The 18,423-nt window shown below is 35.0% G+C and overlaps 1 pseudogene; it reads left to right on the top strand.

Annotated features, from left to right (window-relative positions):
- Nucleotides 1–17,192: 17,192 nt before the first annotated feature.
- Nucleotides 17,193–17,972, top strand: LOC133529440 (uncharacterized; annotated as a pseudogene).
- The last annotated feature ends 451 nt before the right edge of the window (nt 17,973–18,423 follow it).

The following is an 18,423-nucleotide window of genomic DNA, read 5'->3' as shown; positions in this document are numbered from 1 at the left end:
TTACCTCTCTGAAACAGCTGGTAGCTTAAAAAACGATAATTCACCGTTTAATGTTGAATTTAGACATCCGTCTACGAGCCCCAATGCAGAAGAGTTTGTTCAGTATGCAAGGGCACAGGGGACGTAAGTTAAAGACGAGCGCTGCTTTGAGACTGGTTTTTATTTTACCCTCCACATGCTAATTATCTGACAATTCCCTTTTTCAAAAACAGAAAAAGAGAAGAAAAAAAAAAAATACAGACCATTACACGTAACAATCGCTTAAATATAAATTATGACTGAGTAAAATTTTACGCGTAACATAAAATATAAGTTGACATAAATTATTTACTTATTGACTATTAATACATTCGTTTCTGAACATGCAATAAGTTTTATCTGTAATCTCCTTACTATTTAAAAAAAATATATAAAACATCATTGGTGTAAATAATAAAAATACATTACAATTCATTGGCAGGTAGAATCATTAAAGTGGTAAAAAAAAATTACAATAAAAAATGCATTTCAATTCATTTCCAGGTAAGATTCTGACATTGGTAAAAATAAATAATATACATATGTTGAAATTTACGTACTTAACTGTATTAAAAATTCAATTTAAGATACATACGTTAAACATTACAAAGACATGCAATTGATTTCCTATACTTGACTGTTAAAACAATCTAAACTTGAATTCATTGTTCATTGATAAATTGCGCCGGGATTAGATTCACTGCATGTAGTTCACCCTTCATGATGTGGCTGGGAATCCCCACCGATCAGGAGGTCGTACTTCCCTGCCGGAACGAGTAGTACGGTAAGTATTGTTTATGAGAACATTGCGAACGTTAGAACCGGTGCTGAGCGAGTGCGGCGGTGGTTGCAAAATGGCTTCCATTGTACTTGGAAATTATTTTAGCTTTTATATTGCATAGCACTTCACTTTTACGTTTTTATTACAGTTATCTTATCACTTCTACTTCGAATAACACTATTGACTATGAATTAGTAAATTTTAAAAACCGGCTGCGCCATGTTCAGTATGCAAGGGCACAGGGGACGTAAGTTAAAGACGAGCGCTGCTTTGAGACTGGTTTTTATTTTACCCTCCACATGCTAATTATCTGACAGAGTTCGGCTACTATTTAAAATTGAAAGTAACTTTTTTCAAAGTCAAATCTAGTAAGTAATTTTAGTAGCATAAGATCAAGAATTAAAAAAAGTGTTGTAAGATTATTCAACTTTATTTCCTATATAATACAACAAAAAATATTCATGTGTTGCAATAAAAAAATACAATTCTTCTATCAACGACAACGCATAATAGTTCGGCTATCGATCTTGAGTACGCAAAATAGTTCGCCTACCACTTAATTGTCTCGCCTTTACTCTTAAGAACAGCCTTGATCCTCAATGGCATCGTCGCTACTCACTCTTCGCACTCTTCTGGGGTTATAGACTCCCAGACAGCGACGATTTTCCCTTTTAAATCACTTTTTGACCTCGATGGAAACTTGCGTAATTTTTTTTCATTTTCCACCACAATGTTTCAATGGGTGACAAATCTGGACTATTCAACGGCCACTCCATAGTGGGGATTCCTTTAGACTCGAGCCAAGTCTTCGTGGTCTTCGCAGTATGGCAAGATGCCCCGTCTTGTTGAAAAGTGTAGACATTTCCATATTTCAAGCTTGGAATAGATGGAAATAAACTGGTTTTCAAAATGTCCTGGTATTTCACTGCATTAACAGTCCCTTCTACAAAATGCAGGCGGCCTACCCCTTGTGCCGACATGCAACCCCATATCATCACAGACCCAGGAAACTTCACTTTTCTCTTAATGCAGTCCTTGATGAATGCTTCGTCTTATTTCGAACGATTTTTTTTCGTTCGTCGCCGACAGTTACTTCGAATTTTGATTCATCACTCCATATTATTTGACGCCATTGCTCAGTAGTCCAGTTTGAGTGCTCGCGGGCGAATTTCAGCCTCTTCTTTTTCTGTAACTCCGTTAGTAAAGGTTTTTCCTTGGCCGTGTAAAAACCATATCCCATTCTTTTGAAAACCCTTTTACAGGTATCCACTGAAACGTCTTTCTGGATCATATCACGTCATTTTACGGTAAGTTCCCCCGCACGAGCACGGCGGTTTTCAGCTGCATTCGTCATACGCGGTCGACCAGACTTCTTCAAACACGAAATTGTGCCGTGTTTCTTGCCAATCTAAATCTGCCAACACAGGATTAGGCCGACCCCTTTTTTACTGTCCTTAAAGGCAGCTATCATATACATATACAAATTCCATTCTATTTTTCGATTAGTTTTTTTTGATGAATTTTTGTACCTTTTTTTGCCATTAGCTCAAATTTTGCAAAGTTTGTTTTCACATTGTCCGATCCGATATTGTATGTTGGATATCGGTCCTACATCCGATATCGTCGGATCCTACATGCGATAAAATTTGTTAACACACCTTTGCGACCACGACCATTGAAAGTATTGAAACCTGCGCGCGTCGAAACGTTGGAAATAAAAGTTTAATACATTCGCGACAGACCCGTTTATACATAAACGTTTCGATAAATTATATTTAAATGCAAACAAACATTTATTAAAATAATAGGCCATGAGTCGATAAGGCGGGGAAATGGTCTTTTTAGGATAGGAATAATAACTCAACAGCATACAAACTCAAAGCCAAGATTTTATAAAAAAAATAAAAAAATACATTTATACATAAGTGTACGATCTTTTTCAATAGCATGTGTTGCTTATTTTGCTTGCAAGTAGATTTTGCCGAAAACTGCTATTTTATCGCATGGCGAAATTCACAGTGCGCATAGGGGCCTATTTCTCGTAGGTTACAAGTTTACAAGTCTACAAGCTTACATTTAAAATTTAATTGTACAAGTGTGTATTGATTCTGTTTCTCGTAGGAATGATTACTACAAGTGCTACAAGGCGGCTGTCTAAAGTTAGAAAATAGGTTTGTTTACACTTTATTGAATTTAAGTGACAATCAATCTCATCATCTCGTCCTCAACAAAATGGCTGACTTGTGTTTTCGGAATATACAAGCGTATAATAATACAAGTAGTAATGAAAAGCGTTTCTCAAAATTATCAATTACAAGTGTAAAATCAAACTCAGTTTCGTCAGTCACTCTATGAATGTTTACAAGCTTCAGGGTGGGTCAGTTTTTTTTTATAATACGGGTGAATTCGTTACAAAATTATTATGTTATTGGTCATTTACTGGTTCTTTCCCAATTATAATAATTTCATAGGAATGAGTTTACTGTTTTTTTATGGAGAATAAAAGCTAAATTTAAATAATATTACTGATATTAACGAAGTGCATTCAAAACTTACACGTTTGAGATGTTAAAAATGCAATATCTTCATTTATTCATTAATCGATTTTTACCAAAAACGCATATTAGCAGTTTATAGAGACTCCTCATTATTTCGTGATAAGTCACGAGCTACAAGTGTAAAGTACAGCTTTTGAGAAACGAAATTACTATTTTAGTATATAATATCTACTAGTGTTTGTCAACTTGTGAAACAACAACACTTGTGAAAACTCTTTTATCCCCGCTCTTGTAACAATTATACATTTACGTGAAATGGAAACTTGTAAAAAATATTGAAATACAAACGTTACCATAGATACACACTTGTATTACAAGACTTGTAACGTACGAGAAATAGGCCCCTGGTCGCAGGCTACAATTGTAACGGGGTGTGGAAATGTGGAAGCGCGGGGTGGGAAAAGACAAACACTCGTAAATAAATACGCTGTGTGGACATTTTTGGAAAAAATATTTATGAATTAAAATCCGAGAATGATCGTCAAAGAAATTTTATTATATACAATTACTAATTAACTGTGCTTTGCAGTTTTGGTTAAATGGTTCGCGATAGATAGATATGCGTTAGTAGCTATCAAATGTGGAGCTTTCATCTGAATTTACAAGATTTTCGTAGTCATAAAAATGGTTGGCGATGGAATGGTCTCGACGGGCTGAGTCACAGTTGAGACGGGTTGAGTCACTGGAGCGGGACGCGGAAAGCGCCCGACCCACTTCGCCCAGGTACGAATATAACCGAATATTTTGCCACCTGCGCGCACGCATCGGGGACACGGTACTGATGCGCGCTTAAGTATTATAAACTTCGTGTCGGGAAACTCTTAAAAACTACTTAAGAATATTAAAAAAAACCAGATCCTCTATCTTTCTCCCCCTCTGTTTCTTTGACAATACGACGTGCCAATCATTTCAACAAAGCCAACTGTGTATGTTTGTTGTTGCCATGCAAGTCGATCTGGAAGGTGATCGATAGTAGCCTTTGTGAAGTGCGTTTATATTCCAATTGTTTGGCTACAAAATGTCTATAAATAACTAAAATATGTAGGGAAATTTACTACGTCATGAGTACCTATATGCCTCGCAATGGACGTATCCCTTTACAACCAAACTTAGGATACTGTTGGTACCTACTGTAATAGACTGTACATGAAAAAAATATCAACGCGAGGAAGCACGAGCAAACCTCTGGTGTAGGTACTTAGGATGCCCCGACAGCATCCCAAGTATGTTATTATATTGAATGCGTAATTTACTTGCCCTTTGAAACGACTAATGCAGATGTAGGTAAATTGTCTGAAACTCTGTAATTACTTTTATGTAAGTACCATTTCTTATGCAAAATAAAGACATTCAATGGTATTGAATTGGACACAACTCCAATTTATTACTAAGTCACCTTGACATTCCTCGCTTTACTGATGATAAAGCGTAGTTGTTCCCGAATTTAAAAGCAAGACATACTCTGTCTCTGTATTAAGAAATGTTGTGCGAAATATACTAAGACAGAGTTAATCGTTCGCTACACAATTATGAGCTAGCTTATACTAAAGCAGAAATAGAGATGATTTATGAACGTTCACCTGATAATATGGCACGATTACAATCTCCTGACATTTCACTTACGATTAATAGATAGCATAACATAGCAGATAGCACAAAGAATCACAAACTGCTCAAATATTTCATCTTTCATTAGTAAAATGGCTCTCAATTTAACTCAACAGTAGGTAATCGGATAACAAAACGGTTAACGGCGCGAAAGAAAGAAAAAAAAATTTTTTCAACACATTTCCCCAAATGTAACCAGGGGTTCACTACCTACCATTTTTATAATTACTTTTATAGAGTCCAACAGACATCCTATAATGTCAGGAGGAAATCCGAATATTGAAGTCAGTGGACGTCCAGACCTCCTTAAGAGATTAAAAGAGCTAGACAAACTCAATTATGCCAAAGTGCGGATAGGAGAATCAAAGCGCTGCATAGATGCCGAAGAAGCTGTGGAAGAAATGGGTGCAGCCCTCAGTCTTCCGACTGGAGATCCGGAGGAAAACATATTTATGAGTCTCTTTAACTCGTCGCCATTTCAACTTATGAAACAAAATCTCTCTTTTTCTCATAATCATCAGATCATCACCATTTCAAATTAAGCTTTATTTATCGTTTGTATATGTATTATATATCCATTTGTAGGCTTAAACGGATAGGTACATTGTTTAAAGTAAAAGAATACCTAAATAAGTTGCATTTTATTAGACTCTCTTTAAATAATTTTACTCATTGCTACAAAACTTATGCATAAATCCTCTTTAAAACAAAATAAAAAAACATATTTTGACAATAAAGCGATTTAATTTTGTTTTTTTTTTTTTTTGTAAAATATGACATTGTTAGCTCTTGCATTGCATCTTTGAATCTTAATTAAGATATAAAAATGCTTTCTAAAAAGGACGCGATTAAGAAAATGTTCTCGAAAAATCCAAAATCATTGTACCATATCACAATGATGAAAGTTATTGGTGTTATAAGAGAGGCATACGATTTTTTCGAAGATTATTCTCCAGTTTTAGATCAAGTAAAGTTATTATAGTGTTATTGTAGCGTTTCTGTGTCAGCGTGATTATTTACATTCAGTTTATATTGTTTTAATTTATTTTAGATAGAAAATATGCGGTCCTCGTTTTATGACCGGTTTGGCCTAGTGGGTAGTGACCCTGCCTACGAAGCTGATGGTCCCGGGTTCAAATCCTGGTAAGGGCATTTATTCGTGTGATGAGCATGGATATTTGTTGAATCAGGAGTCATGGGTGTTTTCTATATATTTAAGTATTTATAAATATTTATATATTATATATATCGTTGTCTAAGTACCCTCAACACAAGCCTTATTGTACAGGTCCTTATACAGTAAGCTTACTGTGGGACTTAGTCAATTTGTGTAATAACGTCATACGTATATTTATTTTTTATTTATTTATTTATTGTTTGAAACTTCCTCATACAATCTACGTCAACATGTTCTTCAAAGGACTTCCTCGTGCGGCTGAAGATGAAGGGATGAAAGCAACTGGATATTGTGAAGATTGTTGCCGTCACTATTGGTATCCTGAAAATGATGCCCATGAATGCGACTTACGACATTTATACTGCCCATTATGTGTGAACGAACTGTTTTGTAGTCGTAATGAAGAATAACGCATACGTTTTAATTATTCCAAAATATTGTAGCACAATATCGACCTTAATTAATAATAAACAGTTTTAATATGTATGGAATATCGTTTTAATATTTCAAATACGTATTACCAATGATTATAATCATAGGTTGCATGTCTTAAGTACTTTTTAAAGTGATAGGCCACTTATGATTAAACCTCTTTTGCTAAATATATGTATGAGTAAATCAGATGTCACATTATGTCATGAATTACTACTTATGTATTTCGTTATTGTGATGATCGCTGATATTTATTTAGTCTGAAGCTGTACATTTCATTTTATAATGGAGGTGGAAATCGATATAAAGTGTGGGTATTGCAATCGCTTTTTAAAAAACATTCCTGGTCGCAAAAGGAAAATGGAAGCTTAGAAGACACTGAATACTATTGAGATAATTTGAAATCAGTCTCAGTTGGAGATATATTGTGCAACCAATGTCGTTTAAAAAGATATAGAAATGCTCAAACACTGATTAGTAACGACGACAGTGATATAAACACAAGTGTTCAGGAAAATGATAGTGAATTTCAAGTGCCATGCTCTGCAAATGTTAGCACCGATACTGAATTGATTGAACTGCCAATTCAAAGGACAATATCTAGCCATGGTTACTGTTGCTTGTGTTCCAGTAAAAGTGACTTAATTGTTGTACCCCAGGAAGCCAGAATTCAAGCGTTTAACAAACGTAAGATTTATATTCCAAAAGGAAATCGTTCTTGTACGAAACACGTTATTAAGAATCGGTTTTTCGAAGATGATTTAAATCAATTGCGTATTATATCAAATACATCAATGCTTGATCTGAACGAAGTAACAGAACTGTTTAATAATCTGGCACTAGAAAGCACAGCAAGCGATTTTCAAAGGATCGGCGATGGTTCTCTGTCAAATGACGACATTTACGTTTTTACGGGGTTGACTTGGGCTAATATTACCGACTTAACGGACTTGTTGCCATCGTTACGAAATAATGGAAATAGAAATATAATTCAAGCAGTTGTCATATTTTTAGTCAAACTAAGAACTGGCAACTCTAATCGTCTTATTAAAACAATGCTAAAATTAGAAGCACAGAAGCATGTTTCAGAATATGTTAAAAGTGTAACTGGTGCATTTGAAAATATTTTACCACAGCATTTCGGCATAAAAGCTAATAACAGGAAAGATTTGATTGCAAACCACACAACCAAAATTGAAAAAAAATTATGTATTGCTGATGATGCATTGATTCTTATTTGTGTCGGAACATACACCAGGCATCAGAAAAGTAAAAATAATGAGTACCAGCGAAATTCGTTCTCTGACCAAAAAAAGGCTCCTTTGTGCAAGCCATTCACAATTTGCACTACAGATGGCTTAGTTGTGGACATGTTAGGTCCTTATACAGCCAATAAAAATGATGTAACTATCTTGAAAAATATAATAGATGATGAATCAACGGGTCTTAATAGCCTGATGCAGCTGGGTGACATTTTCGTGTTGGATAGGGGTTTCAGGGATGTTACCCACTTGGAAGCAAAAGGATACCGAGTTTTAATGCCAGCACTTAAGGGTAATCGTAAACAATTGCCGTGCCAAGAAGCGAATGATTCTCGTCGGGCCGCAAAGATTCGATGGCCTGTAGAAGCTGTGCATGGAATGCTAAAGCAAAAAAATAAGCATCTAAATAACACTCTAGACAACAAGATGTTGAATAAAATTGGGAGTTTATGTAGAATAGCTTCATTCCTCTTAAATGTTTTTGGAAAGAGATTAAAATCTGACGCTGCCGTACCTGACGCAATACTAGATCAATTTTCGAGTAAGCTGAATGAAGAAAACACGCTAGCTACAGAAGTCGAAAACAAAGGATGGCTTCGTAAGAAACTGCCATTCCAATCTATAACATCTACCAATATCATTGATTTTCCTGAAATGACTGAATCCGATATGAAAATTTTCTTCACAGGTATAAAATTATTTTCTCTTTTTTTCAATATTTTTTTTTTAAATTAAAGTAAATAAATAGTTTTTATACTAATGTATTTATTAAAATTCAGGTACCTATCAATACAACCAAGCCGTTTCATATCTGGCAGAAGCACTGAATGAAGATGGTTCTCTGAATCTGGAATATGTTAAGGACCATTCCAACATATTAAAAATGAAAGGCATATTTCAAGAAAAACTTCCTGATGCTTCGTCGAATATGTTCCAAACGGCATAGGATTTGGATCAATTACGAGGCATTACTGTGAATGTGCGAATGGAATGCGGACTGTAGGGTGTTGTTCACACATTGCCGCTATTGTGTACTACCTATCGCACGCAAGATATTTATCAAAAATCATTCGGCCTGCTGAAATTCCTAACACACGGAATTAGTGTCACCGTGAATGAAGATAGTGATAGTGACTAAAATAAGGGAATGCTATGAGAATGATGAGTGATTACAATAAGGATACCTATTTTATTTTATTTATACGTTGAAATATCGAGTTAATATTAATGTAAATGTCAAAAATTATTTTAATTTATTATTATTTACAAAGAAGATTTTATTTTTAAGTTCTTTGGCGGTGATAGAATGGTTTAAGAGCAAAATGTAACAAAATCCAACCAACATATTTTTTTCATTTTGACACTGTTGCTTTTCGATTTTAGCTGTGAAACTAATATGACTGACAGATCATTAAATAAGGTTTTTTTAGGAATGCCACTTAGAGTGGTCACGCCTTCAGAAATAAAATAAAATATTTTTAGAAATTTTGACTTTCGTGTTTTTTTACAGAAATGTTAAAGATGGAGACTCAATAATTTTTTAGAAAATATGTACTTTTAAGTTGACTAAAATGAAATAAAGATAGTATGATAAAGTTCAATACTTTTAGAGAAATATATTTTTTCATAAATTCGGAATTTTGTTTTCCAGCTGAACCACTTGAATTTTTTAACAGAACTTTGCACAATTGTACTACTAGATGTAAGTAACTGTAAAAAAAAACCAGCGTTTAATTACAAAAGGGCATATTTTCTTCCCTTATCCTGCCCTCCGGCCGCGATGGCAACCGAGTTTGGTAACCAGTTGCCAAAAAGTATTGAATATTCTTGTTAGACAACCAGTTGCCAAAGACGAATGACTGTTCCCGTTACATAACTGTTATCTTTCTCCTTGTAGTTTCGCAACCAGTTGCCGGAACAGAAAAAAAAATCTTGTTACTCAACCAAAGTTGCTAAAGGATTAAACACATATCTAACCTTTTTTGGGCTAGATGATTGTATTCGCCGTTTTACGTTTTCTTTCTGACATCATTGACATCTATCAATCAATGTGTCCCATTGCTAGAGGTTATCGATTAATTGCAGTATTATGTCTATTGCAAACCAGATTACACATAATAAATAAGTCGTTTCTGAAGCAGTCAACATGTCGACTTCAAATATATATCCAAATACATCAACAATAGAATTTATTAGTTCAAGAAGAGGTGGTGTATCAATGTTGTACGATGGTAGGCGTTACAGCCGTAAAAAAATATATGTAAATCAAAACTCATTTTGGAAATGTAGTGCCACAAAAGGATGCCGCGGAAATATTACTTTAAATACTCGCAATGAAATAATAACGCAAAAGGCACATATGGACGATTGTAAATGTGATTTTGCGAAAATGATATTGTTAAAGAAAATGGATGATCTCAAGATGAAGAGTAGTTGCAATTTTGAATCAATCCCTAAACAATACGACAATATGATACGTGAGTTAAAAAATGTGGGACACAATCTCGTCAGCGATGTACCAAAGTTCAGTAGTGTGAAAACTGGCCTCTATAATGAGCGTAACAGAGTAGTTGGGACCAAAAAAATGCGTTTTACGCAGATCACAGACGTTATAATACCCATGAAGTATCAACATTTATTTCTATGTGAGTATGAAGATGGAGATTTTAGAATAATTGTATTTTGCATTGATGATGTGAAAACAAAAATGAGTAATTACAAACATTTCTTTGCTGATGGCACTTTTAGAAGTTGCCCAAAACCTTTCAAACAGCTATACTATACTATTCATGGGTATGATGAAGAGAACCATATAATAACACCATTATTTTTTGCACTTCTCCCTAACAAAAAAAAATCTAACGTATAAAATTTTGTTACGCTTACTAAAGTCGCAAATATCTACGTGGAGTCCAAAAAAAAAAACATTAGATTTCGAAATTGCAGCAATAAATGCATTCAAAGAGGTATTTCCTAAAATACTTTTTAAATGTTGTTATTATCATTTCAACAGTGCACTTTGGAAAAAGGCGAAGGCCCTAAAAATAAAAACTAGAGTTAAGAAAAGGCATGTGGCGAGATGTATAGGAATTGCTCGCTTACCAAAAAAATATCTAACTGAAGGATATACGTATGTAATCGCAAAGAGCCCTGTCGGTGAGCAAATCAAGAAATTTAAAAAATATTTCCAGAGACAATGGATAAATAAAGATTATTTTTCTGAATCTTGTTCTTGTGATACTGAACACTTTAGAACAAACAATAATGTAGAGAGATGGCATAGAAAAATCAACAGTTATATTGGTCGGAAACATTCAACACTGGCACATCTGCTTGATGTTTTGGAATCTGAAGCTACATCCTATGATTTAAAAAAAACTACACCAAAAAAAAAGAAAGAATACGAGGAGATCGATGAGGAAATTCGATTAGCAATAAAAGCTGTAGTTAGTCCGCTATACTTCTGATAAATATGTACGAGAGACACAAAATAAGTAGTTTTATTTTATTTCATAGACTAGAAGTTAGGAATAATGTATAATAAGGTTTGCTGTGACACCAAAAAAATGAAGTTGTCAATTTTATGCATGTCATAATTATTGTTATCATCTTACGCGTCACTTGCTCTAGAAACTCTTATTATCGACCATTACAAATCATAATAAAATGAGTGGCTACTTCGCTGGATCACTTCGACGGGCTTTCGACGACCCTAATAGATGCGTTTTTACTGCGTGTGAAAACCCGAATTTATTAGATATACCAGACATGACGAAGGCGACAATTTTAGTAGAACACAACTTTTATATATATACCACCACGAAGCCGAATGTGCCTTCAAGAGCAAAACTGGCCAGATTTAACCATATCGTCAAATAACATTAGCGACTTTGGTCTTGAGTATGTGGATGATATTGTAAGATTATTTAGATTACTATTACACTCAATTAACTCAACTGTACAATCTTTAGTTCAACAAATTCAGCGTTTGTAGTCTGACATAATAATATAATAAAGATCATAAAGAAAGAAAATAGTTTTATTGCAGCAACCTTATGATTCTTTCATGTTAGGCCCCTCTCTCACGGGGCGACTGACAAGCGACGCGACTGCAATGCAATTCATGGTCGCATACTCGTATGCTACTCGTTTCAAGTCGTCTCCGCACACGGTGCAATGCAACTGAGACGATTTTTTATCATTTGCAGTACGGCTCTCCGCTCAATTGGTGCGGAAATGTCGAGTGACAGTAGCGACGAAGACAATGTTCTTCTCTATGTATTATATACAGCGTGTATTTTTGATATAACCACATACGCTAAGGGTAGTTAGTATAGACCCTAATAAACATACTTTCATATGTTTTATTAAAATTTAACGACATGTTTTTTTCCATATAAAATATTTCAGCACGCAATGTAGCGCTACCTACATGATGACTTTGCCTTTAAAACGTCACAACTGATATGTGTCAGATTAGTGTATACGCAGTACATTGCGGCTTGAAAAAATTTCATAAATTATTTACGGTGTGGTAGTTAACACTACATTAACAATTTGTTTTAGTATCAATTCCTAGCACTAAAATCTACGTCTGGTTACAGTTTGTGGCTATATCAACAATACACAGTAGAAATAAACGGAAATGTAAAAGAAGATTCTGCATCGGTACATTGAAAAAAAAAAAAAATTGTAGAGCTTTCGTTATACAAACTTACTATACAAGCTTATAATTATACAAACATGCATAATTTTCCACCTCCTGGACAAATTGAATGTTAAATCTTTGATCCGCGGCCATTTTCGTCTGCAACGCGTGCGACTCGAGTAGCGTGCGACTGGTAGCAAACGCGTCGTAGACGCGTCTCGTCGTGTGCGGAACGAAGTGAATTTGTATGCAGGCTACTCGCGAGCGACGCGTAGCATACGCGTATGAGACGCAAGTCGCTTGAGAGTAGCCTCGTGAGCGGAGGGCCTTAGTAGCATGGCGTCTAATTAGCGTCTGATTCCTAGTTATGAAACGAGAATGATCATTCCTATTAAGTAACTATACTTGACAAATTCCTAGTTGGCAACTATAGTTGTGTAGCAAGAATAGACATTCGTCTTTGGCAACTGGTTGTCTAACAAGAATATTCAATACTTTTCAGCAACTGGTTACCAAACTCGGTTGCCATCGCGGCCGGAGGGTTATCCTGCTACGGCCTTAGGTACTAAATATTTTCTAACAGATGAATTCAATTTAACACCTACAACTAGGAGGACTGGACTTGGCCTTGTCAACTTGACGTCAGAATGGCTGACCACATCATTTTCAATATTTCTCGATTTTTAGCGAGGTACAATTTTTTTGATGTCAGGTACCAAATAGTACAAAAAAGGTACTAAAACTTGGAGTAACTCTCGTTATAAATAGCTATCATGGTCCTGTCATCCTGACGCTTACGATACTACAATACAGTCAGGGATATAACTGCGAACCACTTCATTTGTTTATCTATTTGCCTCGCTATCACTCTTATAAATTTGTGCGGAAGAGAGGCACATAGGCGTCCCTGCGTGTTGGGTCGTGACATACTGGTAGGGGCGTTCTTGCAAGCCAGGTTGTTGGTGGAGTTAGTCCTGAGCGGCGCGCGGGAAGCAGCGGAGCCATCGCTGTTCAATTTAAATAAAAGGCATGTCAGTTTTCACTAGACCTGTCTCTGCGTGTTGGGTCGTGACATACTGGTCGGGGTGTTCTTGTAAGCCAGGTTGTTGGTGGAGTTAGTCCTGAGCGGCGCGCGGGAAGCAGTGGAGCCATCGCTTTTCAATTTTGAAGCTGATCTCGTAAGTCTGGTGGGAGTGTATATAAGATTAGTCTTAGGTGTTGGTACAGCGTGTTGTTTATTTTCCTTTCCCGTTTTTGGGGTCATGGGCGCCGATTTAGTTGGACTGTTTTCTTCGTTCTCCTCAATTTCTCTGAAGAGACGTTGTATGCCGTTCTATTATCATGCTTAGTAGGGGGCCCATTATGAACATTGGTTATAACAACCACAAAAACGCAAGTTTGATACATTTAAGTACCATAGAATCATTTTAATGAACTTTTGTCCCCTGGACAACTAATCGTAACCATGGCAACGAGTGACGCTAAAAAGTTGATTCTCCCAATTGTATTACCTAAACATTACACACCCGTACTTGAGTTATTACAACCCTGATATAATTGTTAGGTTTTATATTTTATATTATCTTTATCGTATTCTCACATTCTACAGAGTATCAATTTCACAAAGATTACACTCATCCTATACAACATTATCACGACGTATGATTTCGGTTACTCGGATATCGAAATATTGCATAGTGGAAATAATAGGTAAGATAAAGCCCACATGGCAATAGATACGACAAATGATTCCTTCTCATCCTCATTCATACCTTGTAAATGCACCTGTCAATGCAATTAGCACTCCTTCTGCCCACACGCATCTAAATACATCGAGAGACTCATATACGTTCATCTTAATACTCATACTTCTATAGGGATCTCAATCTGAACGCACTAGGGCAACACACAATAAAGAATACAATTGGTTTAAACTCTAATACATAAACGATACAGTTCATGATAAAATATCTTACAAAACTGTTTAGCTCGTAATACACGCATCAGATTTATTCAAAGATTAGAGCGTTGCGATTCGTAAGCGTCGTCGCTGCCAACTATCCTAAATATTCGTGACGTGAAAATACGATACCAAATTCATTACAGCTGGCCGAACAACAGCTCACGTAAAGTCAAAGATATAAATACTCGTACGTAGGTAGTAATGAAAATTTTTATTAATTTGTTACAGCTAATTTTATAAGCATTAGCTATCGAAGGAAAATTGAAAGACTACACCCTTGACTTACAAGCAGTGCAGTTGATTTCCCTATTAGTCTGGAGAAAACTGGCCTTTTTTGGGAAAAGTCGTCGACATCTCTTCTAAATACCTAAATCTGGTATGGATTGTCTCCAGAATACGAATGGACCGGTTTTAGTATATGTAGAGGGGGACGGGACGAATGCTAAAGCAAAAAAATAAGCATCTAAATAACACTCTAGACAACAAGATGTTGAATAAAATTGGGAGTTTATGTAGAATAGCTTCATTCCTCTTAAATGTTTTTGGAAAGAGATTAAAATCTGACGCTGCCGTACCTGACGAAATACTAGATCAATTTTCGAGTAAGCTGAATGAAGAAAACACGCTAGCTACAGAAGTCGAAAACAAAGGATGGCTTCGTAAGAAACTGCCATTCCAATCTATAACATCTACCAATATCATTGATTTTCCTGAAATGACTGAATCCGATATGAAAATTTTCTTCACAGGTATAAAATTATTTTCTCTTTTTTTCAATATATATATTTTTTTTAATTAAAGTAAATAAATAGTTTTTATACTAATGTATTTATTAAAATTCAGGTACCTATCAATACAACCAAGCCGTTTCATATCTGGCAGAAGCACTGAATGAAGATGGTTCTCTGAATCTGGAATATGTTAAGGACCATTCCAACATATTAAAAATGAAAGGCATATTTCAAGAAAAACTTACTGATGCTTCGTCGAATATGTTCCAAACGGCATAGGATTTGGATCAATTACGAGGCATTACTGTGAATGTGCGAATGGAATGCGGACTGTAGGGTGTTGTTCACACATTGCCGCTATTGTGTACTAACTATCGCACGCAAGATATTTATCAAAAATCATTCGGCCTGCTGAAATTCCTAACACACGGAATTAGTGTCACCGTGAATGAAGATAGTGATAGTGACTAAAATAAGGGAATGCTATGAGAATGATGAGTGATTACAATAAGGATACCTATTTTATTTTATTTATACGTTGAAATATCGAGTTAATATTAATGTAAATGTCAAAAATTATTTTAATTTATTATTATTTACAAAGAAGATTTTATTTTTAAGTTCTTTGGCGGTGATAGAATGGTTTAAGAGCAAAATGTAACAAAATCCAACCAACATATTTTTTTCATTTTGACACTGTTGCTTTTCGATTTTAGCTGTGAAACTAATATGACTGACAGATCATTAAATAAGGTTTTTTTAGGAATGCCACTTAGAGTGGTCACGCCTTCAGAAATAAAATAAAATATTTTTAGAAATTTTGACTTTCGTGTTTTTTTACAGAAATGTTAAAGATGGAGACTTAATATTTTTTTTGAAAATATGTACTTTTATGTTGACTAAAATGAAATAAAGATAGTATGATAAAGTTCAATACTTTTAGAGAAATATATTTTTTCATAAATTCGGAATTTTGTTTTCCAGCTGAACCACTTGAATTTTTTAACAGAACTTTGCACAATTGTACTACTAGATGTAAGTAACTGTAAAAAAAAACCCAGCGTTTAATTACAAAAGGGCATATTTTCTTTCCTTATCCTGCCCTCCGGCCGCGATGGCAACCGAGTTTGGTAACCAGTTGCCAAAAAGTATTGAATATTCTTGTTAGACAACCAGTTGCCAAAGACTGTTCCCGTTACATAACTGTTATCTTTCTCCTTGTAGTTTCGCAACCAGTTGCCGGAACAGAAAAAAAAATCTTGTTACTCAACCAAAGTTGCTAAAGGATTAAACACATATCTAACCTTTTTTGGGCTAGATGATTGTATTCGCCGTTTTACGTTTTCTTTCTGACATCATTGACATCTATCAATCAATGTGTCCCATTGCTAGAGGTTATCGATTAATTGCAGTATTATGTCTATTGCAAACCAGATTACACATAATAAATAAGTCGTTTCTGAAGCAGTCAACATGTCGACTTCAAATATATATCCAAATACATCAACAATAGAATTTATTAGTTCAAGAAGAGGTGGTGTATCAATGTTGTACGATGGTAGGCGTTACAGCCGTAAAAAAATATATGTAAATCAAAACTCATTTTGGAAATGTAGTGCCACAAAAGGATGCCGCGGAAATATTACTTTAAATACTCGCAATGAAATAATAACGCAAAAGGCACATATGGACGATTGTAAATGTGATTTTGCGAAAATGATATTGTTAAAGAAAATGGATGATCTCAAGATGAAGAGTAGTTGCAATTTTGAATCAATCCCTAAACAATACGACAATATGATACGTGAGTTAAAAAATGTGGGACACAATCTCGTCAGCGATGTACCAAAGTTCAGTAGTGTGAAAACTGGCCTCTATAATGAGCGTAACAGAGTAGTTGGGACCAAAAAAATGCGTTTTACGCAGATCACAGACGTTATAATACCCATGAAGTATCAACATTTATTTCTATGTGAGTATGAAGATGGAGATTTTAGAATAATTGTATTTTGCATTGATGATGTGAAAACAAAAATGAGTAATTACAAACATTTCTTTGCTGATGGCACTTTTAGAAGTTGCCCAAAACCTTTCAAACAGCTATACTATACTATTCATGGGTATGATGAAGAGAACCATATAATAACACCATTATTTTTTGCACTTCTCCCTAACAAAAAAAAATCTAACGTATAAAATTTTGTTACGCTTACTAAAGTCGCAAATATCTACGTGGAGTCCAAAAAAAAAAACATTAGATTTCGAAATTGCAGCAATAAATGCATTCAAAGAGGTATTTCCTAAAATACTTTTTAAATGTTGTTATTATCATTTCAACAGTGCACTTTGGAAAAAGGCGAAGGCCCTAAAAATAAAAACTAGAGTTAAGAAAAGGCATGTGGCGAGATGTATAGGAATTGCTCGCTTACCAAAAAAATATCTAACTGAAGGATATACGTATGTAATCGCAAAGAGCCCTGTCGGTGAGCAAATCAAGAAATTTAAAAAATATTTCCAGAGACAATGGATAAATAAAGATTATTTTTCTGAATCTTGTTCTTGTGATACTGAACACTTTAGAACAAACAATAATGTAGAGAGATGGCATAGAAAAATCAACAGTTATATTGGTCGGAAACATTCAACACTGGCACATCTGCTTGATGTTTTGGAATCTGAAGCTACATCCTATGATTTAAAAAAAACTACACCAAAAAAAAAGAAAGAATACGAGGAGATCGATGAGGAAATTCGATTAGCAATAAAAGCTGTAGTTAGTCCGCTATACTTCTGATAAATATGTACGAGAGACACAAAATAAGTAGTTTTATTTTATTTCATAGACTAGAAGTTAGGAATAATGTATAATAAGGTTTGCTGTGACACCAAAAAAATGAAGTTGTCAATTTTATGCATGTCATAATTATTGTTATCATCTTACGCGTCACTTGCTCTAGAAACTCTTATTATCGACCATTACAAATCATAATAAAATGAGTGGCTACTTCGCTGGATCACTTCGACGGGCTTTCGACGACCCTAATAGATGCGTTTTTACTGCGTGTGAAAACCCGAATTTATTAGATATACCAGACATGACGAAGGCGACAATTTTAGTAGAACACAACTTTTATATATATACCACCACGAAGCCGAATGTGCCTTCAAGAGCAAAACTGGCCAGATTTAACCATATCGTCAAATAACATTAGCGACTTTGGTCTTGAGTATGTGGATGATATTGT

This window comes from Cydia pomonella, chromosome 1, assembly GCF_033807575.1.
Source record: "Cydia pomonella isolate Wapato2018A chromosome 1, ilCydPomo1, whole genome shotgun sequence".
Taxonomy (NCBI): Eukaryota; Metazoa; Arthropoda; class Insecta; order Lepidoptera; family Tortricidae; genus Cydia; species Cydia pomonella.
This window is presented reverse-complemented; position numbering and strand designations above follow the sequence as displayed.